The 25030-nt window shown below is 44.7% G+C and overlaps 1 long non-coding RNA gene across 9 annotated transcripts in view; it reads right to left on the bottom strand.

The window, feature by feature from the left end:
• LOC148403231 (uncharacterized) overlaps positions 1–23722 on the bottom strand; it is a 270701-nt gene extending 246979 nt beyond the window's left edge. For 6 of the 9 annotated variants that reach the window (XR_015857820.1, XR_015857821.1, XR_015857822.1 and 3 more), the window contains exons 1-3: positions 18483–18599; positions 18234–18407; positions 18007–18086 (exon numbers count right to left, since the gene is read on the bottom strand). This is a non-coding gene — a long non-coding RNA (uncharacterized LOC148403231). Of the gene's footprint in view, positions 1–18006; positions 18087–18233; positions 18408–18482; positions 18600–23497 lie in introns of those variants that run through there. The other 3 variants (XR_015857824.1, XR_015857829.1, XR_015857827.1) reach the window with 3 other exon arrangements.
• Positions 23723–25030: the final 1308 nt, after the last annotated feature.

Genomic DNA, 25030 nt, shown 5'->3' with positions numbered 1-25030 from the left:
GATAACCAAAAGCGGTTGTCTGCGTCGCCACGATAGTTTGATTTGCAGTTGTTTATGCCACTGCATCTTCATTGTATTATTATTATTATTTTTTGTAAATAAGCACATGATCCCTCCCCAAACAGTCCTTGGCCACTAAAGTCATCACATATCAGCGGCGTTTGGGTAAAGCGCGTAGGCGTGTATAATTAGATGACTCAGAGAGAAGAGTGCTCCAGACGCCGCCGCTGACAATATTATTCTCTCCGACGCTCGTGTACCTCGTCGGCTGCTCCGGTGAGATGGCGAAGAGCGGGAAAGGTTACACCAGCCGGGCTTGCCTATTGAAATTCAAGAGCACTTCACCTAGCCCAGGAGTGGCTGTCTGATGATTAATGAGCTATTTGGGGAGAGTTCAGCTATTTCTAAATGCACGGGCTCTACATTAGCCCTATAATTAATTTTACAACACCGCCGTGTTGTCAGCCCTCAATGGCGTGCCGCACGCCAATGATAAGCAGTCGCTAATTAAAAAAAAAAAAAAAAGAAAAAAAAAAAAAAAACAGCCCAACTAACAAAATAAATACACGCGTGACATTCAGAATGTCGAGGAAGAGAACAATGTCAAGCCGAAGCTGATCCTCGCTTTCCCCCACCGGGCACCTTTGCATGAGTTTTACATACTCGCGAATCAGGTAATTGGATGACTATTGATTCTCGTGTCTACACGTCTTGGAGAATTTCCAAGAGCGCAGGAGCCGAGCCAAGTGTCGGCGTGCGCGCCGTCGGACCTGCTCAGGTGTTCCGGCGGCCCTTCACCGCGCCGCACGCCCGTTATGAGAAATGAGTGGATTTTATGCTAATCGGTTCCCGCATGTAAGGGCCGGGCTTCTTGACTGCTGCGCGCGTGAATATATTTTCCTACTTGTGAATAATGGGAGAGAGGTTAGCTCGCAAAAAAAAAAGCTGCTTGCGTTCATTGACTTCATAAGTCGCTGAGTAGAGTTTAATCAAAGCCACAACTTTTTTATGGGTCTCGCAAAGCATGTCAAAGACAAAAAAAAAAGGGATTTCTATTCCGCGGACAAGCCTCGACATAAACTACTGCTGTTGTAAAACGATCGCCCGCTTTTCCACGACCGTGATTTCTAATGGAAATAGCTGAGGCCAGCGAGGTTGTCGAAAAATGCGCTTAAGGTTCTTACGTTTTGCTAAATTGTGTTCAATTCAAAGCGAGCCAGCGGCTGTCTGTACTACCTCTATGTGAACAATTAGAATTTGTTGTAGCTAGCGACTGGAGGCGATATTCAATTACCTAACAATCCTTACCACAAATGCGCAGTTATGAAACGCTTCTTTTAATTCAATTCAATTAGAAATCGTTGTAGTTAGCGACGGGAGGCTATATTCAATTAGGTAACAATCCTTACCACAAAATCGATGAATAAACGATTGCAATTCATTACAAAGAGTCAATAACGCCAGTATGTGTGTACTTATCTTAAAGAGTTTCATAATCCACTCCTGCTTGCGTCATTTTTTTAGAAAACAATTTTAAGATAATTTTTTAAAATATTCATGCAAAGATAGAGAGCAGAGAAGTTGCTGAACTAATTGCCCACGCTGGCCTTTCAACTGGCTTTTATAAACCCTTTGACCCAATTTGCAATAGTCAGCCATTTTTAACCACCTCTTCCGAACAAATTTTGCATTTTCTTTTTTCAATGAAAATGATTTTCTCTCGTGATTATAAATCGGTTATTCTGGAACATTTGCGCGTACGACCAAGTGTCAATCCAATAATATCCTCGGGCATGGAAGTCGTTATTCGTGGGGCCATATTGATGGACAATCGGTGAAACCGGCTCTCATTTTTGATGACAAATTCAATCACGTCAATTCGAATCAACCCGTCTGTAGACGATTGCGCCTCGTCCGCGTCGACGGTCCCTTTAATCGGCGAGCCCACTAGGCTGAAGGCGAGGCCAACATCCCTACAACTTTGTCTCTCCCTGAGCGGCCTGCGTGAAAAGCTAAGCCAGTCAAAATGGGCAGACGTAACGGGAGACAACACGAGCGGGGACGATGCCAACGGCTCGCGGCTCCCGCGCCCGGGCGACAGATGGATGTAGTCTCGCCGCTGATTAATACGCTCGCTCGGCGGTCACGGCAATGAGGACTTCACAAAAGTGGGCTGAATATTTGTTCTGTCTCCAAAACAGGTGTTAAACTTGTATGCTTTGCTAATTCTGCCATATTCCGTTGAAAGTTGAATGATCCGGAACAGTCGTACACGGAAATCTGTGCGAGTTCTTGGAGTCATCCCAGGCTTGTGAAGCAGCTCAGAAAAGAATACGCTTTCAAAGCTGAGGCTTTATTGACTATTTGGTCCAAAGTGTCGTCACCATTGTTTGGCGCTCGCAAATGTATGCCAAAGGTACTAACACCTGGTGTTTGTCATTGCTATTGTTCTACAAAAGAGGGGTCTCCAGAGTACCTCGATTAGGGCAACATATACAAAAAAAAAAATCAATGCGCGCTGACGGATGCCTCGTAGATCACGGTATGGCGACAACGAGAGCTTAGCGTATAGCGAAACGGGCCAGCAGGACTAATAGCCGTCAAAGCCGAGTGTCAGCCGGGCTTATCAGCGCTGAGCCATGTTTCCCGGGCCTCCCCAAAGAACCGGCTGGACAATACGTGCTACCCACAATCCATACCGTGCATCACATCCAGGCTATAGGTGACAGCATAACACCCCCCCCCCCCCTTTATAGCCAAACTCCCGACTGGGAAAACAAATGCAGGGTTTGTTCCTTGGCCTAGCAAATACTCTGCTGACGCACTCGCCAATTTATGCTGTATTTAAAGACACGCCACCTCCCCCCCCATCCCTCCCTCCCCCTTTGAGACTGCTGTTGGGTAAAGATGAAAAATTGCATTTTCAGCAGACTGACATCTAATCTGTTTGGCATGCATTAATTTCCCCCGACGATGTAAGTGCTGGTGGGCTGAAATCTCTGGACAGACATACGGTACACTGTACTTTATCTATAAAAAAAAAAAAAAAAAGGGGACAAGAACAGAACACCAACAAAGCTCTTCCTTAACTTCAGGAAATGATGTTTTCAGCAATTATTTGCATTACGTACGATAGGGCGAAATGATTCTCTTCGTCGCTGCCACATTTGATTAAATATGAATCGTGGTCTTTTTTTTTTTCTTCCCCAAACTGAGAACAATTATTCCTTTTGCTTTCTTGACTGATCAGCACATCAGTGGAACAATGAAGAATGATGGTGATGATGGGGAAAATAGGTCATTTTTCACGCTGACAGGTATTATGTGGCCAATTCATTAGGGGACTGACGAACAACGCGACGACTCCCTCCCTCGTGGACCTTCTCCACTTCGAACGAGGCAGTCCTTGACTGTAGAGTTCGATGAAGGTGCTTCATATATTCAGAAAGTGCATTTCACGCGAGCCTCAACTGTTGTTAAAACAAAAAAAGTCTTTCAAATTCAACCAAATAGTTTGACTTCCCGAAAAATAGGAATGGAGGGACGATGCAAAGTTTATCTTCTAGATCTAATGAGGGGAAAAAACACTCCATAAGACACTACCGAATTAAACCAACGAGTCATAACATCGTTAGTGTGTAAATAATTCAACACGCTTATTAGCGCAGCCTGTCCACCTGGGGGCAGTATAATTCACAATATATGAAGACGAGATGACGTCGCAACTCGTTCTTCACAGAGGATAAAAAATACATGCCTGTGAATAACTCGTCTTAACTACTGAATTGAAGCGACACAATGATTTTTTGATTTTTTTTATACTATGTGATAGCATTGAGAGCTATTTGCCTAAATTAAAAACATCAAAACTATCATTTGTTATCTGGGATAGCAAAATGAGTCGAAAATCAGACCAGGTAGATTTCAAGCTAGGCAAAGATGGTTCGGTGGCTAGCATAGCGACAGCTAGCGTAGCGTCAGCTTATTGCTAGGCTAGCATACACGCGGTGCATCAAACCGGCTAACTGCCGTGCCTAATGGCGGCCATATTGGCAGGGGCACAGTCCCATCACAAGTACTGCGTAGACATTAATGACAAGGCCTAACTTGCTAATTTCTTAACCGATTTTCATGCGTGTTACCTTTTTGTCAATGCTAAAGGAGGAGCTATTATTATATAAAATATTTCCACCACTGAAAGGTTACTCTCAGCTCCCATGCGGCCGATTGTACCGGCATCCATGAGCTTGAGCGGCGCAAAAAGATTAAATGGAACCTTTCTGTCACCAAGGCGGAGACGAATGGTAACGTCCAGCGTTTGCGCGTAATTGTTCTCTGCGGCCTCCCCCACGCATTTAGCCTAGGCGATGGGGAGAGACCTGGCTCGTCCCACCCTTGACTATTAGGGTGATGCACGGCGGCCCATTCCTCATCCCACACAAGAAGGCTGACGGATTCAGTCGAGCCACGGGTTGAAAATGGGCCTCCCGGCAGAGAGCGCAGAGTGATGAGTTACAAGGTGAGGTCATGGATGAAAGGCCGCTGACTGTCGGGGTCACACGTCCACCTTCTCGCCAAACAATGCTACCAATTACATTCATGCGTCATGATACAATATCGGCTCCTACAACTTTGTCGACTGATACGAAAAGAAACTTCTTTAAAATGGAAAACGGAGACATGAGCCATCCAATGCACAGATAAAGATTTATTGGACTTAAAATTTTGCTGAAGTAAGAATATTGTGCAGCTTTGGAATCAGTGAGATGAAGATAAAAGGGGGGCAAAAAAATCTAGAGTACTAAACACGTTTAAAGCCAAACATGCTGTTTCCAGCACAATTTCTATCTGATAATGAAATATAAAATTCTGCTTACTGTACACAAGGTAGCTAATATAATGTACACTCACACAAACGGCGAATAATCACGCAGTCGTAATTATCTTCCAACAACCTTTTTCTCACTACGGTGCATCTTTGTGATTGAAGTCCACCCACATTGAGTTAATTGCATCCATTCCCCGATGCCAAAAAATATGCAATTAAAGTTCCGGCGTTACGCAATAGCCCTGCATAATCATTGATACATTAGCATGTTTAAATTGGGAACCAAAAAGGTTTTATTTTCCATGAGAAGTGGAAGTAGTCCTAGAGTGCGCTTAAATGACGAGGCTCTCCGAGAAAACTTCTCAAATCAATTTTTGAAGTGGTTGAAGTTGCTAACAGCAGAAGTTGCTAACGGGAGAAGTTGCTAGCTGCTAGCCACAGGAAGTGCCCAATTAAAGATTGCGGTGGTAGCAACACAAGTGTCCGCCATATTTTATGGACTCCTTCAAATGACTCTAAAATCCTCCCTAAAAAAATTGATTGAAGTATTTTTTTCTTTTGGCGACTGTTCGGCTTTATCCCGAAATAGCGAGTGCTCACTTGATTTCTAAGCCGGCAACAATTATTGAAAAAGCCTCGTTATGGAACCAAAGGTTCACAGCGTGTTGTTTTGGAGGCGAGCCGAGCTCTGTGGACGAGTTGACTGCAGAGGCGCAAATTCTTAATAATGCAGCTCTCCTCCAGCGGCTCGGCCCCTTCTCTGTTTGCTCGGGCGGCTTGGGAGAAAATGCTGATGATGCAACGTGCTGACCCAAATACGCTACCTGCTCCCAGCAGACTGCGCCAGCTGGGGGTGAGCGCCGCTCAAGCGCCGCCACCTTCTCCACGGCCGCTTCTTTTATATTCTCACATTGGCCCCAAAATGGGTTCTATCGTTTACATCCTGCCTTCCACTATTCCATGCATCTGGTGTCAAACTCAAGGCCCGGGGGGCAGATACAGCCCGCCACATCATTTTATGTGGCCCGCAAAGACAAATTATACATTGAATTCATATGTCAATAAGAGAATAACAGTTTTGTCACTCTTAAAAAAATAGACATTGCTAGCAATTTTATTACATTTATTTTTGGAAAATATTTGAACAGTTTTAATTAGTTATTCATCCGTTTGTTGTGTAGGCGGTATAAAGAATGAGACGTTCATACATTTATTTGGGTTGACAATCTCAATGGCCCTCCAGTGTCGCGGACGATCACCGAGGTTAACAAATATTCCACCCTGATACCCTTATTAGCCTCATTTGCATATTTAATAATGCTGCTTATCTCTGGGTACTTCAACTATTGACTTCATTACAAATGCTTGCTCTGCTTTCAGGAGGAGCTTCTAATACCTCCCCAACAACGGCATTCTCCGGCGACCGTCTGTTTGAGAAGTCAACAAATGACGGCGAAAGGACACGAACACACTCATTGAGCACGGGGAACACTTATTATTCCATTTATCGACCGTCATTTTACATTTACATGATCGTTACGTTATTCGGCGGTGATCGATGCGTCCCGGCGCTTCAGTTTCTAAAGCTGTGACTGACAGTGACGAATGGAGGTACGAGTGTAAGCAAAGGGGGAAAAAAATGGAATTTTAATTCAAGACTGACAAGCGAGAGAAATAATCAGTCTTAAAGGCCGAGGGCTAATGAAAAAACTGTTCTTTTCAAACTCATTACAAGAAATATTGCCATCGTGGCAAATGTTGAAATAGAGCCGGTCTAAGAATTCAGAAAGGTGAAGTGTTTTATTCGGACTCAAAATCGGAACCGTCATTATTAGCCAAAGGGGAAAAAATATGAGAGCATGGATGCCGAACCGTAGTGGTCGACTGTAGTTTTAAGTTGTGATATCACAAGTGACCACTAGATGGCAGACATGAGTTGCACTCACGCTGCATCTTAAACTCCTCGATACTAAAACGTGAGTAGTTTTGGGGGCAAACTTGGAATGACATACAGGAAAAGTGTCGCACCCAGACAATATTCACATTTTGAGCAGATTGTTATTTAAAATGAATAAATGAGTTCTCGCTTTTATTGTTGGTTTGCTGTTCAGTAATTTTGTGCCGTCCTTGAATGTTAGTTTCTGTGCAAGACAGCCCTTTGGGATGGGAAATATAATGATGATAATAATAATCATAAAAAAAAAAAAAATGTGCTCAATTAGTTGTTTTAGCCAAAGCCTTTAGTGTTGCTTTGGGAGAGTGGATCTTTTGTGTTTGATGCATTGTAAAAAATAAATTAGGAGCTCATATTTTGCACCAATGGACAAGGTTTGTCCATATTTCAAGAACGTGAAGGATCGGTGCAATGTTGTGTAACCGCTCAATCTCAACAGTCACTTGGCGCCCTTTTTGTATCATGACTCCAAGTCACCTGACACTCCCCCCCCCCCCCCCCCCGGTGACATCCTTGGCCCGCTTCTGCTCTTCCGCCCGACTGCCCTCATGCACCTTCTTCTTGTTTATTAAAAATACAAGCCGGAGCAACCCCGTGCATATGTCGGCTTGCCATGAAAAGGTGCCGCATGAATATGCAATTACGGCCATGAATTAGTAAAAGGCCAGTAGCCGCCGCCCCCTTAGCAAATGTTCACAAAAAACATGGCCAAAAGGGGGAGGGCCGCTCCGAGTCACCGGCCAAACAACGTTAAATTCCTTGTGGGCCTCGTTAGTGATTCGTCCGGTGTGGACGCGAGGCGGCAGAAGTGAATTTCCCCTCGGCTGCCTTGTGTTGAGGGTCAAGGTTGATAACGGCCAACAATTCAATTTCACAGCGGCTGCCTTGAGCAGAGGCTGTTTGATCTTGCGCGGGACCCTTTGGAACAGCCCACTCTGCATATCCGCAAGCACGTGAACTTAATCAAACTTTAATTAGCCCTCTGCCTGGGCCATAATTGGCAGTTAAGGCAAGGCCGAGAGCCTGCTTCAGCGCAAGACGTGGCCTCAAAGTGTTTCGGCGCTTCGAGAACGCAGTTGGACACGATCGTCACGGGGAACTTGACAAGGCTCTCGGCCCCCGCTATCCTAATCAATTGGAATTTATCAGGGAACCTTTTATTTCAACAACCAACACGGCATTTGTGTAAACAGAGGCAGGTGGGCCCATCACACGTTAAATTCATGAAGCCATTACAAATCAAGTCACAAGCCACTAAATGGCCACATGGAACTTCAGTGATGAGTAAACGCAAGCAAGACTGTGCAGCAGGGCTCACCAACATAATTTGTCCAAGGGGCAGAATTTTGTGGACCACTTGATATTTTCTCTTTGATCCACATAATTATGAAATCCAGTCACGGGCCGGAATGTGCGATTCGACAGGTCGAATTAAGCCCGCGGGCTGCCGGTTGGTCACCGCAATATGGGAAAGTTCCAAGAGGTAAACGGTAATACAAAAGGTTTACGATCCGAGCCTTTCTGACCCGATGTGGGGAAATCCATGGCAAGCCAATCTTTTTGTAGGCGCTATGATCTCCTGAATCGAATGCCCTGAGAAATGAAATCAATGGCCTTACTCACTCCCCGGCCAAATCAATCTGGCCAGATTGTGGCGTGTGGACCCCCTCCGACTAGTCGGGTCAATAGAGTTAATGTGAAAAGTGTGCGGGGAGAGACCCCCGCCCCCTCCCTTCGCACCACCGCCACCAAACAACAAGACTATTTCGAAAGAATGCAGCGGTGAGCGATCAGGTACCGAAGCCTTGACTTTGATTGACAAACGAAATGCGATCGGGTGTTCCATGAAATTTGTCCAGTCTCTTTATATCATTATTAGTCGTAACTATATTAGCCATAAATCCGATTTCGAAATGGCATCAAATGACATCAGCGTCTTCCCATCATCTGATTGGTTGGCAGGATTAAAAATGCTTCAGCCGATTTTGATAGACAAATAACATTGGTATCAATCTCTACAAATTAAGAGTTGACTCATTCAATACCAAGAACGACTTAAGTTGTTCATTCGAATCAATAGGTATCGTTTCTGTATCGTATTCTATAATCTATCGTATTCTATGGCGCCCGCGCTGCCACATTTGACTTCTCGTGCAGGATTATGCTTGAATTTGATCTGAACAAGTTTATTCAGCTTTGGCTGTGTCTGATACCGCCTCGCCGGTGTTAAGAAGGCTCAAGCGTTCCCTCCCTACGCTTTTTTTGGCTTATCCCCCCCCCCCCTCACTTACATTCATCCATTCTTCAGTTGTCACACGGAGACACTGAACGCACAATCGCAGGCAAATCCACGCCATCCACTCCAAGTAAGCCATCTTACGTTCCTCGTTACAAACGCTTAGGAAAGTCTTCATTCAAAGACACGGCTCTTTTGACTGACGGCGAGTTCATTTCACCGTTTAACTTTAGCTCGAGCTAAGTGATGGCAAAATGAGGGCAAACTTAGAAGACATTGAGCGGGAAGACTTTGAAAGGCTGTCATCGATTGTCGGCGTGGCGCCAGGCCGGCCCCCGAGCTGTCGCGGCGTATCGCTCCGGTAAGCGTTTGCGAACGATCGTACGTGCCCGAACAGAGCCGTCTGGAAATCCCGCCGCCCGAGCACAACAAAGCTACTTTTCAAGGGCAGAGCATTAGGATTCAAGGATAGCGCTCGGACCGACTCGGCCGGACTCGTCTCCCCCGCTGGGCGGCTAAAAAGCAATCATAAAAAAAAAAGGGGCTTCGCTTTGAAGAGCACGCCTCGCCGACTCGTCGATCCACGGTATTGACCCTTCCTACTTTTATTTGACAAGGTTCCCGTTTCGGGCTTAAATGACTGCGAGCTCATTGTTATGCTAGCCGCGGCGCAGCGGGCTGTCGTTAGTGCTGATGCCGAGAATTTCCGCATTGATTCCACCGCTGGGATTTACTGCGATGCAAATGTGTTTCCGTGATAGAGAGAAGAATAAGAACACCTCGTGGTGTCAAAAAGTATTTGCGCCTGCACACACACAAACACACACATCGTTTATTGCCGAGCACATATACGCAAGCGCGGCTTTTGACGGGGCCCCGCCGCCGACGTAAACGAGGAAAGCTATCCGCGTTTCCACAAAGTCTATCAATTACGGCATCTCGGCGGATCGGGCTCCCACGCGCTCCCTCTTAAAAAACATTGACAACGTGCGCCCGCCGTATGCGTGAGAACCGGCTTCCCCTTGAAGAAAGCTCCGGAAAAGCCAACATGAGTAGAAACAACTCAGGGCGCAGAGAGAGATTAGCATGCGGCGGAGGATAATTCCCCAGTTTTGTAATTACCATGCAGATTACGCCGCGATCGGTCATTGGAGATTGATCTTCACCGAGACGTCCTCGTTTATTGATGAGGCAACCGTACTGTTGCGTTGCGGGTTTTTGCTTTGGAAGTAAAATCAAATGTTGATTGCGCCAATGTCAACGACGCGTCCGGCACAGCGGCCGCATCTATTCCTCGCCCGAAAAAAAAATCAACGACGTGATGAAGCATTTGTCAGGAGGAAGTCATTGGTGAAAAATTCAAACTCCATCCGCATATTATTCTTCCCAAACAAAAGTTGGGCTCCGCTGGAAATATGCAAAGCAGAGTTACCGCGTACATGTTCCATCGCTCCTTCCTTCAAAGCGGGGACGAGATTTTTGTATTGAACTGTCTGCAGAATTTCAATCCGGTAGAAGAACTACATTACCACACCGCGAGTGTTAGCACGGTTCCCCGAGCGCGTTATATAACTAAAACAATTCCAAGTTTTCGACACAAACCACTGCAGGTGTTCTTTGCATTTGTGTAGGCCACAAAAGGGCGCGTGGGCATAGTCGGCGGCGCGGCGGCTGTATCGGCGTGCACATGTGCTGAGTGAGTCTGATAAACCCAATGTGAGGTCACCTTGCTAGATGATTAAAGGCTGCTCACGAAAAGAAAAAAAAAAAAAAAAAAAATCAGTTTGCGGTGGAAAAAGAACAATGCTAGATGCTTTATCAGACGCAGCCAGAACGCAACACTTGAGATGAGGCTTATTTATGGAGGTCCTATAGGTGAAATGCCTTCCGAAGATAAGATTAAGATCACACTCGGAAATCCCTACCACGGCGGGGGGGCTTTTAAAAGAAAGCAGTTGGAGCTCCGCAGCTTAAGTTTCGAATACGTCACACCTTTTCTCTGTAAAAGGACTTTGCATCTCAGCACAGGAAACAGCAAAAACGGAAGCAAATGAAACAAACGTGGGATACGAACAGAGCCCTGCTATATCCCTAAAATGTTGGTGGTTGCCCTCAACTGTACTCAGCTACTTCTAAAGGGACAGGCAAAGAATCCAGCCTCCAGAATGTTCTCACGGGTACGTATAAAACGCTCGATTGAACTTTTATTTTTCAAACCTAATGGCTAATTTCTTCCGAGACAACGCTATAAAAGAGCACATCTGCGATATTTGTTTAAGTAACAGAAAGGCCAACGAATTAGCATGCAATCAGTGATCATTAGCTAGTTAGCTAGCTAGTTTTTGGGTCAACTGTTAACCAACTGATTCATCACAAATTCAAATGACGACAACCAAAAGCTTTTTTTACAAGGTGCTGTACATTAAATATGGAAGGCAATTCCTTCAAAAAGAATAATACCATATGAAATATCTTTTTGCGTTGGTAGACGGCATACAGGAGGTGCTGAGTTTTCATTTCCATAACAAAGGTTAGCTACTGCGTGGCGCTGACGACCCACAAGGACTCCATCGATTATCCTTGGCCTGAACGCGGGAAAAATACCTCTGTGAACGCGTACAGCGCATCGGTGATGCTTAAGAAACACACCATCTGTCATTATTTTGAATCCATCCCACTGGAGTTGAAGATTGAGCTCGATCTTGCGTGTAGCGAGTGCTTACGCGGGTATTACGCACGATTAAACAAGACATTGTCGTACCGGCAATTAACGCCACGCACAAAAACGACGGCACGGGAACAGATAGCTGCAATTTACAAGCTTGCCGCGGCATGCAATCGAATTGTTGACAATATGAAAAGTCAAAGGTCACGGGGTAGTCGCCAAAGTCATCAATAGACAATAAACATCGAATGGATGTCGTCAAAGTTGTCTTTTGCGATTCTGTCCGGATGTTGCTTGGCTGCTTGAATGACATCCAATAGTTTGTCTTTATTGGCCTCAAATTTCCGAGCTTTTAACTCCTTCGCTACCATTGACGAGAATAGACGTCAAACATCACTTTGTGCTGGGCTGCCATTGACGAGAATTGACGTCAAACATAACTTTGTACTGAGCTGGTAGTGAATAAGTTAAGTGCACCCTAAATTGAAAGCACTTGCCGCGTACAAAAAGATTATCATCACGAGCTCATCCCTGCCCTTCATTTTACAGTAATCGGCCATCTCCATAAAAAAAATGCTTTTACACCATTCAACGCCAAATAAAACGTCGTTCCTGGATCCACCGGGTGATTCAATTGACAAGGGTGGTTTTTTTTTTCTTTTTTCATAGCAGATCTACCAATGAATTGTACAAACACTTTCCATCTCCCTCGATCAGCTCGTTCAACAAGTCGAAAGACCTTTTCATTGCCACAGCGGAGGCTTGGCGGTTCACATCGCCACCATCACGGTATGCATAACTAGCTAATTTCCTTACGGGAAGAAATCGGGCCTAACGGTGACCACAGCATAAATATTGACTGGACACCAGAGAATAAATTATATCTGCTCAACACACTTCATCTGGTATGAAGATGCACTTTGAAGTCCGCCAGACACTCGACATTAGCAGTCCAGCCATGAGTTGGAAGCCTCGCTGGAGCCGCAGAATCGGAAACGCATTCACATCTCGTCCACGATGCCGTTTCTGGAGATATTAAGCTAAAGAGTTGTTATGGGTAGGTTAAGAAATGCGGAAGGTGTCAAAGTTCTTCTCAATTAGGAGGATGCGGTTGTTGAGCTAAATAGTAGCATGTCAATCCAGAAGAAGCTAAAGCGTGTCGTGGAGTCGGAACGTTTGAGAAAGGTGGAAGGAGGGCGTGAATGTTAATCTCTCTTAATATTTGAGCAATAGTAAAAGCGAAAGGAACAATAGAAGAATCTCCTGGATCGGATTCAATTTGAATGCTTTCAATCAGTCGAGAAAGAACTTTTCCAGCAGGCATTAATAGGAGCCATTTATCATTTTGTCTTGCCGACATGGACCGTCCCGGTTCCCATCTGGAAGCCGTCAGCGCTACGACTGGTCGCTAACACGGGGGGAGGTTAATGAAGCCTCCGCCCCTGAGTTATCTGACCCAACCTGAACGTTGAGGCCTCAAACTGCTCGGAGACGGCCCCCGAAGGACTGGATCCATGACGGTTACGTACACACCGGCAATAAAACGCACCTGCTACCTGGGCTCGGCTGTTGCGGCTATACGGGAGGCGGCAAGTACCCACGCAGTATTCTGTACTTTTGACTTCAGGAAAGCTTGCATGTTCGACTGGTGGTCAGAACTGTTTCTGTAACTTAGGGCAAAGAGTCACAGGGGGCTCTGGTTCGACAAGTTTCTTCGGCAGACTGGTCGAACGATCCAAACTTTTCGTCTCTGGCTTTGATATGCCGGAAGGAAGTCATTGGTCTTTCAAATAGCTACAGAACGTTTGGGTTACATTAGCATTGGCGCTAATGCTCTCTCTTTCTTAAGAAGCAATCCAAAGTTTCGTCAGACAAGCAAGTCGAAGTACGATTGTCTCGTCGCTATCTACCTGCCGGACGGCGAGGTCTTCATATCAATTCAAGTGGCGGCGTCTGGAGTGTAGATTCATAATCCCACAAGAGCACTTAGGTAAACAGGTGTCCTTCTGTGCTTCCTGCCATTATTCCGGGAGCAAGCTAATCAATCTCACTTCTCACAAAAGTGACTTTTCAGGATAGAACTTGATCCAAGGTGAGTCAAGGTAATGGCCCAAGCGCGGCATGCGCAAGTGGCTTAAATAAGTGTATTATCGCGCCAGAAAATGAGGGCATTTTCTCAGGGAGTGAAAAGTCCCCGCAAAGTGAAGTCATCACAGACAAATGGTTCACTACTTAGCGGGGAGGCAAGCTTTGTGGCAAGCTCAAGTGAAGGATTTGAGCTTCAAAGCCACCTTTTGCTTTCTACGGAGAGGAAACGCATTACAACAACAGTCGCCTCGACCGAGTGAGAAGACCGGAAAAATAACAAATCATGACAAAACTATGCATTGATTGGATTTGGCTAATTAGCTCTTGGTTAAATGAATTAAGACAGCTTGCTCGCAGTAAAGCAACGTGTTTACAGATTCAACCCCCAGATTCAGATTCATTTATGGAATTGAAATTATATAATCAAATAATTATACAATTTTTATATAATATATTATATCATAATTGTAAATAATAATAATGATTCTACCAACACAAAGAAAAAAAATAAGCCTAGGGAAACGATATTCAAGCCTATGGTAGAGAATTAAGCCCATCTCTGAAAAGTGATTTGAAAAATGATTTTCACTCCAAAGACAACTGCGTGTTTGGGCCACAGGTGCGCCAAATCACCCATGACAGCAGTCTGGTATGAAAGTCCAAAGTTTGTGCATACAAGTAGTTTGGAGCTGTCAGCGGAGTCCCTCGGGGACACTTTCCGCTTGTCTTCCTCTCCTCTCGGTTGTTTCGCCCGTATGCCGCCGCGCTCGGCATCTGACCCTGGCACCAATGTGCACTTGGCTGAGTGTTGTCGTGTCTTTTTCATGTCGCGTCGCCGCACATCACATGTACGTACGCCTCTCTGGCATCAACACATAATCAGGTCAGGGTTTTTGAATGCGTCTTTGCTGTCTGGCGCCCGTCTGCACGCCTTTGAAGACGGAGCAGGGAGAAACATCAATGGGCTGACACTTGACACGGCCTTGCGAGTGCACACATGCTGTAAACACGAGCTTAACACTAAACTGGGTTTGAAGAGTGCAGGACTATTTGCAATTATGGACATGCAAGTATGAAATAGCCACGAGCACACATTTCGTTCTTATCTGGCTCCTCGCCAGTCACCGCAGGTGTTCCACAGGGCTCCGTTGCGGAGCCCTTTCTATTCGTGTTCCTGCTTCCCCTTGGACTCACTTTCCATAACCTGAATGGAACTTTCATGGCATTTCAGGATTACGAGCTCAATAACGTCTCACTTTCGCCATCTTCTCCCTTCCAGAAACTGCAGAGTAATAAAACTGAAGCTCTTTTAAACTGCACCAAATCAACGTTATCCTAAGTCCTTCAATCTAATTGTCTGGGTGTCGCCCTCAAAAACATTTGTCTTTCCAGTCCTTAAACACACTTGCCACACCCCCTGGACTAATCCGGCCGAATAGTTTTGAGTTTTAATAAACATGGCTCCAACAGCAATTATTGTTGCTTCATCAGCAAATGTGAATCTAATTCTTCGTGGTACAAATGAGTGTCATCAGCTTTTAAAAATTGACTTTATACACTTAAGACTTATTTATGAGACACTAAACATTTGACCGCCATTTAAAATGACTATTTTGTCCTCGGGGAGACATTTTCTCACTTTCAAGTGTCATGATTTGCAAAAAGCAAGACATTCTCTACGACTACTGTTGTACAACGGCCGTCACAACACCATTCTTCAGACGCCTCACCTCCGTTCACCGCCATGCAATAATTGCCATCACACGCAATTGGCAAAAAGTGGCAAAACAGATCTCGATTTACCCCAAAACAACGCCGTGGTCGACATCATACAGCTTTGACTCCCTGAACACATGGTCGCCCCTCATCCTCCTTTTCATTTCCGCCGACTCTCTAATTTCCTCCCCGCGACTCCCTTTTGGGCGCCCTCCTCTTATTCCCCATTAAACAGGTCATTGTATTAACTGCAATCTACATAGGAAATGTAATTTACAAGAAATTCATTTCTAGCTTCCATTTGCGCATTTGCTCCCAGTGTTTAATATGTTTGGGAGGAACAATGCCATTGGTCACCATCTGGGTGAGTGGGGAAAGGCAAAGCAAATGTATTAATTTCATGTTAATGGCATATGAGCTCGGCTGCGGGGGGAAAAGGGAAAAAAAACGAAAGCGAAATGCAACACGCCCCGGCAAACAAACTGGGGGAACACAGATGCAATATTAAACGTTTAAAGAGGCATGGCATTAAAATAAACACCACTTGAAAAAGCGAGGGAGGGGGGGAAAAAATGAGACAGATGCACAATGGCGATAATGGCGAGAGAGAAAGTCATTTTGGGTAAGCGAGCGTCATAAAACGTCAACCCCTACTTTAAAAATAAGTGCAGCTGGTCTGTAATTGCGCCACAGAGTCGCGCCGGGACAAAGTCCAAACGTACGACATATTTGACGAGGTGCGTTATTGGCGGTTGATTTACGTCAGCCACAAAGGCGCCGCGCGTTTGCATTTTTTCTTCTTTTTTATTGTGTCTGTTGCGTCGTGGCTAAAATAACAGCACAACCTCCGCAATATAATTCACATTTTACTGAATTTTCCAGGTACACGATCACAAAGCACACTTTTTGGTACAGCTTGTTGTTGTCTTTCTTTCGACACAAACCGTGCATCCGCCCTCTAGTGGTAAACTCCGGAAACGACAAACACAGGCATCTCCGGAAATCATATACATCGGAAATATAAAAGATGCGAGTATACCACAGCGTAAAAAAGTATTCGCCAAGACTGACGAAGAAACAGAGGAAGTGGAATCTTCTTTAACGCACCAGAAAAATACGGCAACCGCTAAAACAAAATTGAAGATAAACAAGTTTTCGTCATGGCAACTAAGACGTGACTTTTCTTAGCTGCTCTGCGACCGGGGTTTATTATCCATAGCAGCAAAGGTCACAATAACTGAGCCAGATTCTCCCTTCGGCCCACAACGTGAGGCACGATTCGAGATCAAGTGAGCCATTTTATAATAAAATGAGAAACGTTGCCATCGTTTCCAATGCCACCTACCGTCAAGAAATTCACCCGCACCACCAAAACAAATTTGCCTAAAATAAAATGCAACATAGCAAGCAACTTACCGTTTTTTCCCTAATGCAACCAGCCATCAAGAAATTCACTTACACCACCAAAATTAATTTGCTTTGAAAAAATGCAACATAGCGAGCGACTTACCGTTTTTTTTTCAATGCAACCTGGCGTCAAGAAATTCACTCACACAACCAAAATAAAGTTGCCTAAAAAAATGCAACATAGCAAGTGACTTACCGTTTTTTTCTTCAGTACAACCTGCCGTCAAGAAATTCACTCACAGCACCACAATAAATGCAACATAGCAAGCGACTTACCGTTTTTATATTTTCTTCTTCATGATGTTATGTTTTGTCCAGTGTGAAAAATACAGTAATAGGAATATCAAATTGGATTCTGCTAACATTTGTACAGGCCCATCTAATATGCTGGGGGTGTGTGTGTGTGTGTGTGTGGGGGGGGGGGTTCCTTGTAAAGCTCCCTGTGACATAAGTAACTTTGGTGACTCAAGCTATTATCTTATAATTTTCCAGGTGAGACGACTTGATCTCAATTTTCGCCAAATACACCTCAATTAAATCGTGTATCGGTGCAGTGCAACGGTGTCTTCATTTTTACAGGCCCGCTCATCAGTCTGGATTTACTTGAAGCTTCGGGGCAAGTTGTGGAGGGAGCGATTATGTCAAACGCAAAGGAGGATTTACTCACTTTGGTTTGTGCTTTATTGCTTTTTTTTTTCCACATCCCCAGTAGTAATTAAAGGCCGACATAGGGCGAGTTTGTGTAAAATGTCATTGGATCATTTTCTCGCAAACTGGATGGTGTTTGCATAAAATTCTGAATGACTTAATTACTTTCCATTGGAATAGAATGAAAGGCAAAACGTCGGCGGCGTCATTGGCCCGCTCGCCGCTGACGGACATCGCTAATTATCCAGCCGGCCACGACGCCGAGAGGCTTTTTTGCAATCGGATTCATTCCGCTGCCCCGAGTGTGCTATTTGGTATTAGTCTCCTTGCCATGAGCGTGACCGTGCATATCTTGCAATTAGTGCTCAACCTGGATGAGGCCTTTTTTTTTTCTTCAATGAAAATTCAGACATCAACCCAAACATAAAAACCACAGTTTAAGGAAGAAAAATTAACCAACTTACTATGACTTTCTTGGCTGTTGCGACGGATTTGAAGGAAAAGGCCGCTCCATGTCGTGCCTGACTTTTAGCCGTTGTCTGTTCTGCCAACGACAAAGTGCTCATCAAGCAGTGTTGCGACAAAAGTATCTCACAAATTTGTAATTTCTGGACTGTAAACCGCACCAGCTAAAATTAGGTGAAAAACTTCTTTTTTTAATAATTAAACATAAGTTTTCATGTTTAATTACCATTTGTTAAGAGCCAAATCGACTGCCTTTAATTTAAAAGCGGCATTGTACAGTTCTCGCTAAGTCATGTTAGCTTTGTCTAAGCTAAACAGCGAGCTAGCTCTGAACTGACGCCGCAAGACGTCCTTCGGTCATTTTGTAGCTTTATAAGAAAATCTTGCCACCAATAGAACCCTAGAAAAGATGAAATAAGTGTCAGACATATAGTTCCGTTTACATGAAAACAAGAAAATATAACATGGAACATACAAAGCGTCGCCTCCGTCGGAGTTTCTCCCAAATTTTATTCGGCGGGAACGCCGCTTTTCTTTCCTCAGCTGCGCAACCCCTCCCCTCGCGCGCATCGTACGAGGCACAGACACGTCCTGGTTTACATCATTTCCGCTGAAATAAAGCATCGCTTCCGCCAAAATAAAGAAATGTTAACAAAATAAAAGCGTAATTAGTGAACAAATTGCGCAACACTTGTCTGAAAGGTAGAACAGGCATCATATGCATTTCTTTTGTCCCCCATAATGAGGGTTTGTGTATAGTAAAAGCTTCCCAGATAATTACTGGGCATTATCTCCAGTAATGCCCATTTTGATCTTGTTCTGTCTCTTGTACGTGTCAATTGAGCGGCACTATTTGCCTGGCGGATGGACATGCCATCAACACGCCACCCTTCTTCCCAGTGCCCGTATCCCTCCGCCAAGCAATGCGGTGACGCGCAACAGCGGTCCACAGCCTATTTACGAATGTACAAGTGTATTAGTCACCACAAAAGTCTTTTTTTTTTTTAATTTTCCATGTCCTCAAACGCAGAATGAAGACTTTGAAATGTACTTTTGTCCAACTGGATTCTATTTAACTCAAAATAAAAGCTTTCCAGGAGTCACGGCAAATGAAGGTTGACGTTGTTCATATCTTGATAGTTCTATAAAAAGTACTTTGAGACAAACAAAAGCCACAAAGTGGCACTTCAGATGAAAAAAGAAATACTTTTCCCAAAGGACAAACCACAAAAACAGGTCAGCCAGCAAAACCAACGTTGATTTTATTCTTATGGTCACATTTCAAAGCTCGTCCGCGAGTTGCGCAGATTACAAACTCATGAGCTTTATCTGAAAAGATTCGAGCAAATGGATCATAGTGTCGTGCTGGAACCCAAAGTCGGTCTCGATATCCAAAGCCCTAAGATTTCAAGCTCTCGGCAAACAATCGAGCGCAGACCCATTGAGCGGTTTTGGATGATGGCGTGCAAAATCATCATTTGTGTGGAGGTGAATGTGACGACGAGAAGCTCGTTGTCAGGAAGGCCCAGATGTTCAATGAGCCAAAGATTCAAAGGATGGCGGCCATCTGCTCTTTGGACGAGCAACAGCCAACAATGGCGGCAATTTGTTTGGCGCCTGCACTCGCATCAGCTTCCAAATTGGGCGCCCCGTGATTGGCCGCCGTCCGAGAATCTCTCCCAGATGAAAGCTCCTCACCGGGAGAGGTCAAGTCCCTCCGTGCCGTCCGTCCCCGCACACCTGCCCTTCCATTCGTCCTTCCTCCCACTTGTCCACCCACGCACGCACGAGCCATCGCCACAATAGCGCCTCATTAGCGCCGAGCGGCGTTCAAACGTCTGCTTGCTTTGCGTCTTTCCCAAAGCAACCGATCCGAAGGTAGGAACAAAAATAGCCGGATAACCTATTTCTCTCTCTAACATCTAATTGACAGCCAATTTAGAGATCGTCTGCTCGCCGCAAAGTTGAAAAGCGATGAATGGGCCACTCGGCGCCGTACGGCGTTTGTGTGAAATTAGCTCCACCTTCATTTTACTCCTCCGCAGAGCAATTAAGAGGTTGCTGCCACAACTCCCACGCATCACTTACTTCGTATTGTGTATTGTTTACATGATTCGATCATTTCCTGAATTTTTATTTATTTATCCCTTCTACTACCCAGGGAATAGGATGTCTAAATCGATGGCACTCAAGATAACGTCGGACTTGATCATATCGAGTTTTTAGACGAATAATTTGAATCGTAACATTATCTAAAACGATTCAAACGCCCTCGGTATCGGGTCGCGGGTATTGAATCATCTTTATCGGAGAAACGCTTCTCTTTTGCCGACGTGCATTCAGCCAACAAGAAACCCTGGCCGAGGCGGCGGCTTTGGCACTTTTCGGCCGAGTGGCTAAGATGAATCTTTGTCGGGGGACGTTTGCATGTTAATGGTAGCAGCCGTCGCGCCGAGCATTCGCCATACGCAAATACACCCACTCGTACATCACCTCTTCCTTTTCTTTCACACCCTCATCCATTATTCACAAGCGCATTTTTATTGACTTGTTGGCTTCTTTTTTTTTTTCCCTCTATGCAGATGATTCCGTTTCGACTGGCGGCGATGCAACCGTATTAAAATATGCCAATATCAAAACGCTCACGATCATTCATGTTCCAGAAACAATTTAAAACTCGTCGGCGCCACGCCCCCCTTTCCCTCAAGCCAGTCCATCCCCCCCCCCCCCCCCCCCCTGACAGTCTCGCGGGTTTGCTAGAAAGGATGAAGACATTCCGGTCGCCTCGAGGGAATATTTTGCGTTTTGGTCGGCGGGGCCGCACGCATCTTTTTTGTACTCATTTGCACACACGGCAAGGTCACCTGTATCATTTGCATTTTGACAAAATTGCTTCTTTGTCGAAAGGGCCCTGATTTGTATTAAAGTGCTTGTACACAGCTGAATATTCAGCACCATTCAAGGGTGAAATCAATAAATTCCTCCAACATTACACTGGAGGTGATCTACAACAGCTCAACAGCATCTCAATGATTGTCTGAGCTTGAGCATGGCAAAGGTATCTGGCAAATACAACCCACAGATGACATCCTTGAGGAAAGTTTTGAAGGACTTCCCAAAGCGCAACATCCTAATTAGCCATTTATTACATTTTCTTTTCTGTACTGAATATGTTGTTCTGGTGAAATTAATTGAAGCCTCGGGACGCGGGAATTAATGCGGCGTGTCATTTCGCCCGGTCGGAGAAAGCGTTATTAACGCCTGACTCTCATCCACGGCGCAGACGCCGGTACAAACAGAAATGGCTTCGATGAGCAGGTTCCCGTCCGGGCAGTTACCGCCGAGGTGCCACGGAAAGCGCTGTCGGCCGACTGAAGGATTGCTTGGTGAACTGCGCGGTGTGAGGTCACGCCGCAATTAAAACTTTGACAATTTGCACCTCGCTGCAAATAGGTGACTGAATCATCATCAAGAGAACGACTAAGGGCAACACTTGGGGCTCAGAACTTTACTTGACAGTCAAAAAGCAAAGTTCTGAAAAGTTCTGCTGTGCTACTGTGACGACCCAGATGGCGCAAGTTCTGGATGTTTTGGACTGATGTTTCGGGGGGGGGCACAGTTGCGATTGTATCGGAACTCGAAAGCAAATTCGAAGCAGACGTCTCGCCGATCAGCGGGACTGCGTGTGAGCGTCTGGACGTGAGCGGTGGCTGACAGCAGCTCACGCGTGGGAGCGTTCGTTGCGATTCAGAATTTTACGAAATTAAAACAAATGAAATCATCTTTCCTCAGAGATTCCTCCGAATGTAAAGTGCGTTATAAATATAATTTATTATTATTATTTAGTTGGAATTGTTGAGTATAAACACAAATGTTCACGCGTCACACAATTATGCGATAGACTTGTACAGAAACGTATACCACATATTACGTTACCCTCGTGGTATTGTTAAATTCTACATTACCTCACAGTATTTAATATTTGTTGAATTTTAGAACAGAAAGAAAAAAACTCAGTGAATTTTTGATGAATTTGTTTAAATAAATTAAATAAATAAATGAATCTGCTTATTTTGGACGATTTTCAAAAGCTCAGTTGATTAAATTGTCTGGCCGATGAGGATGTCAGTAACAGAGCTAGATGATAAATGAGCCATGAGGAAAATAACATGAAATACAGTGTATATTCTGTCGAGATCAATTGTTATTGCTTTAAGATTTGTCTGGGATGTAAAAACATCCAGAGCGCTAGCTAGCGATTATAAATAGCAGGGCCTAAAAATACACAGGTAAGCCTCCCCTCGCTCACCGCAGGGACCCGGCTCCCGCGTCCGCCGAGACCGCTCGCTGACTAATGAAGTCGGGAAGCTTAGAGCAATTAGACACATCAAAGCTCAAATCTGAAAATTAATTAGGCCTCTCCTCTCGTTTGCCAGGCGCATCCGCTCGTGCGGGGCTTCATTAGCATAGCGCCATTAAAAACACGCAGGTGTTGACGCCGACGCCGCCGCTCGCAAATGCACACTCTTCATATATTTGGACAAATAAGAGAGGCAAATAAACACAAAGCGTCGGGTTCAGGACGAAAGCTGCAAAAACGTTGTTTGGACGATTACGGAGGTGACGAGACGGCTCGGGTTCGATTAACAACGACAACAGGCGGTTGCATCCGCGCTGGTTCCGTGAATCATTAGCGTGCATCAAACGCTTCTTTAGGGTGCGATAGATCAAAAAGAGGCCCTTGTTACGGCCGGGATGAAACAAAAAAAACGTTGCGAGAACCCCGCCGGCGCCATTACGCGCACCATTTGTTGTTGTGTGTTGTGCCGGGCGGCATCAAAGCGCGGCCAATCAGCGCTTCGTTCAAGACGCTAATGAAGAAGCACTTCAAACATGGCAGCTCATTATCAGTCACATGGCGTTTTTAAATGCCAGCATGTAAATGACCCGCACATACGAGATTGGAACATGTATTCAACTCTCTGATGATGAAATGAATAAAGGCCAGCAAGGTGTTAGAGTGGTTAGAACGAAGCCTTAAGCAGAAAAATAATGACATGAGAATGATAAAAATTGAAAAATAATAATTTTGTATTTTATTGCAATTGTGATTAAATAAGTGATTTGTTTTTTCAAAATCTTCTTTCCACTTAATATTAGATTTTAAATTAAAAATAATTAATGGATTACTGTTAACTAGATTGTATTTCAAATGTTTTGTCACAAATAACATTGACTTGTTAAATTTTCTTTTTTTTTTTCCTCCATCACGTGGTTACATGGAAAAATCATCTGGATCCAGATATATTTTTTGAAGCTGCCGATGCATCTACTTAAAGAGTAACTTAAGCACAACTTTTTTCTTGTATGGCTTCATCACTTCACTTTTTCATCAACCATTCATAAAACAAAATGTCAACTTGTGGACTGCATTTCTTAAACTAGTAAAGCTTAAGCTAGCTAGCTAAGGTCTTCAGTGCATTCACTCACCATTTGTTTGTCCAGGTGAGGAGATCAGGAGTCAAATTCCAAATGTTGGAAGGTCGTCGAGTTGATGATGAATAAACTCCATCTTGAAATCATGCAGGCTGTCAATCCCGCTTTCAAATCCCACTTTGAAAAACCTTCTCTGAGCAAGAGGCCTGCTGGCATGCCAAGCTGAGTGTCCTCATGGCTGATCCAAGGCGGCCATCTTGCTCTTGACCCTTGACCTGAGAGCACACCTTCCAAGTGCAGTAGCCATTCCTGGCCATTGGGGGGCCTTGTCAATAAAATCAAACAAAGGTCAACAAAAAAACTGAACAACAAAGGTACAGTCCAACATTTATTTATCTGAAAGATGACAATCAATGACTTTTTATTGAACAGACAAAATTGATTTTGACAAAAATACCACTTTTTAAGAGTTCCATCTCAGACTGGGAGCCATATTTACACAGACTCTGGATTTTTGATGGAGACCTGGGCCGATCTTACTTTGTGAGCACTCAGTTTTGCGTTTCAGTTTTTGAACGCCGGCTGAAGTTTGCATGTCATCCACGTTTTAGGCTTGCTTAGGACAATTAAAAATATTGTTTAATAAAAAAGAAGTGTCAAGCATTTCTGATGGATTTGTTGTCCGATCAAACGGGACGGTTCTGCTTCTTCATAAAAATAACAATCATTTCCCTCAGCTTTCCGTGCTTTGAAAATGGATGTTTCCCTTGAGCTTGCACTTTGATTAATGAAGCCTCCCCGGAGTACGTGAGTCACGTCCATCTCGTCCGCTGGTGTACTTGAATTCATTTTTCATGTGCGGTATCTGGACCGTACTTGAGTATTTGGAGCACAACACTAGTTTAGCACCCCATCGCAGTGACAATAAAACAAAAAGTTGAGACCTGGGGTGGGAGATAAATCGAGCCGGAAGACAAAGCCTAGCGTATTTTTGGTGGCGCTCTAATCTGTCTCCCCCAGCCCGCTAAACCATTAAAGGCCAGACAAAGGAAGTCCGGAGCCAAGCACCCTTTTGGGAGATCTTATTTACAGCGGAACTGACACTGCCCACCGCCTCCATCTTGCTCCCGCGCTTTCTCGTCAACCATTTTGCCCCCCCGCCCCCTCCCCTACTCATTCGGCGGCCCTGGGTGTTGTGGGCTTTTAATCTCGGGCAGCTGAAATTCCATCTCGTTCAACTTCCTGCTCCTGAGCTGGCGTTTAATGGAACTATTGTGCAGTGGGTGTGAGGCACATCCCATTAGGGCGGGAAACATGAGGACGGTTTTGCTCGCCACCATTAAGGAGGCTGTTTTACCCAACGACACATGCCGGAAAAAAAAGCCTCGGACATCAAAATGGTATTTTGCTAACACCTGACTGAACTCGGAGGTTGTGCTTGCTTGACAATGTGTGAATTACTCGGGTTGTACCAGTTGGACAGAATCCTGTATGTGCGTATATTAGAGATATGCCAATTATCGGTCGGGTTGATTATCATTTAACATTTTGGCGCCTTTTTAAAAATCTGCTAGTCGATCGATTTTT

The sequence above is a fragment of the Syngnathus floridae genome, chromosome 1 (assembly GCF_059516105.1).
Source record: "Syngnathus floridae isolate MCC-2025c chromosome 1, RoL_Sflo_1.0, whole genome shotgun sequence".
Taxonomy (NCBI): Eukaryota; Metazoa; Chordata; class Actinopteri; order Syngnathiformes; family Syngnathidae; genus Syngnathus; species Syngnathus floridae.
This window is presented reverse-complemented; position numbering and strand designations above follow the sequence as displayed.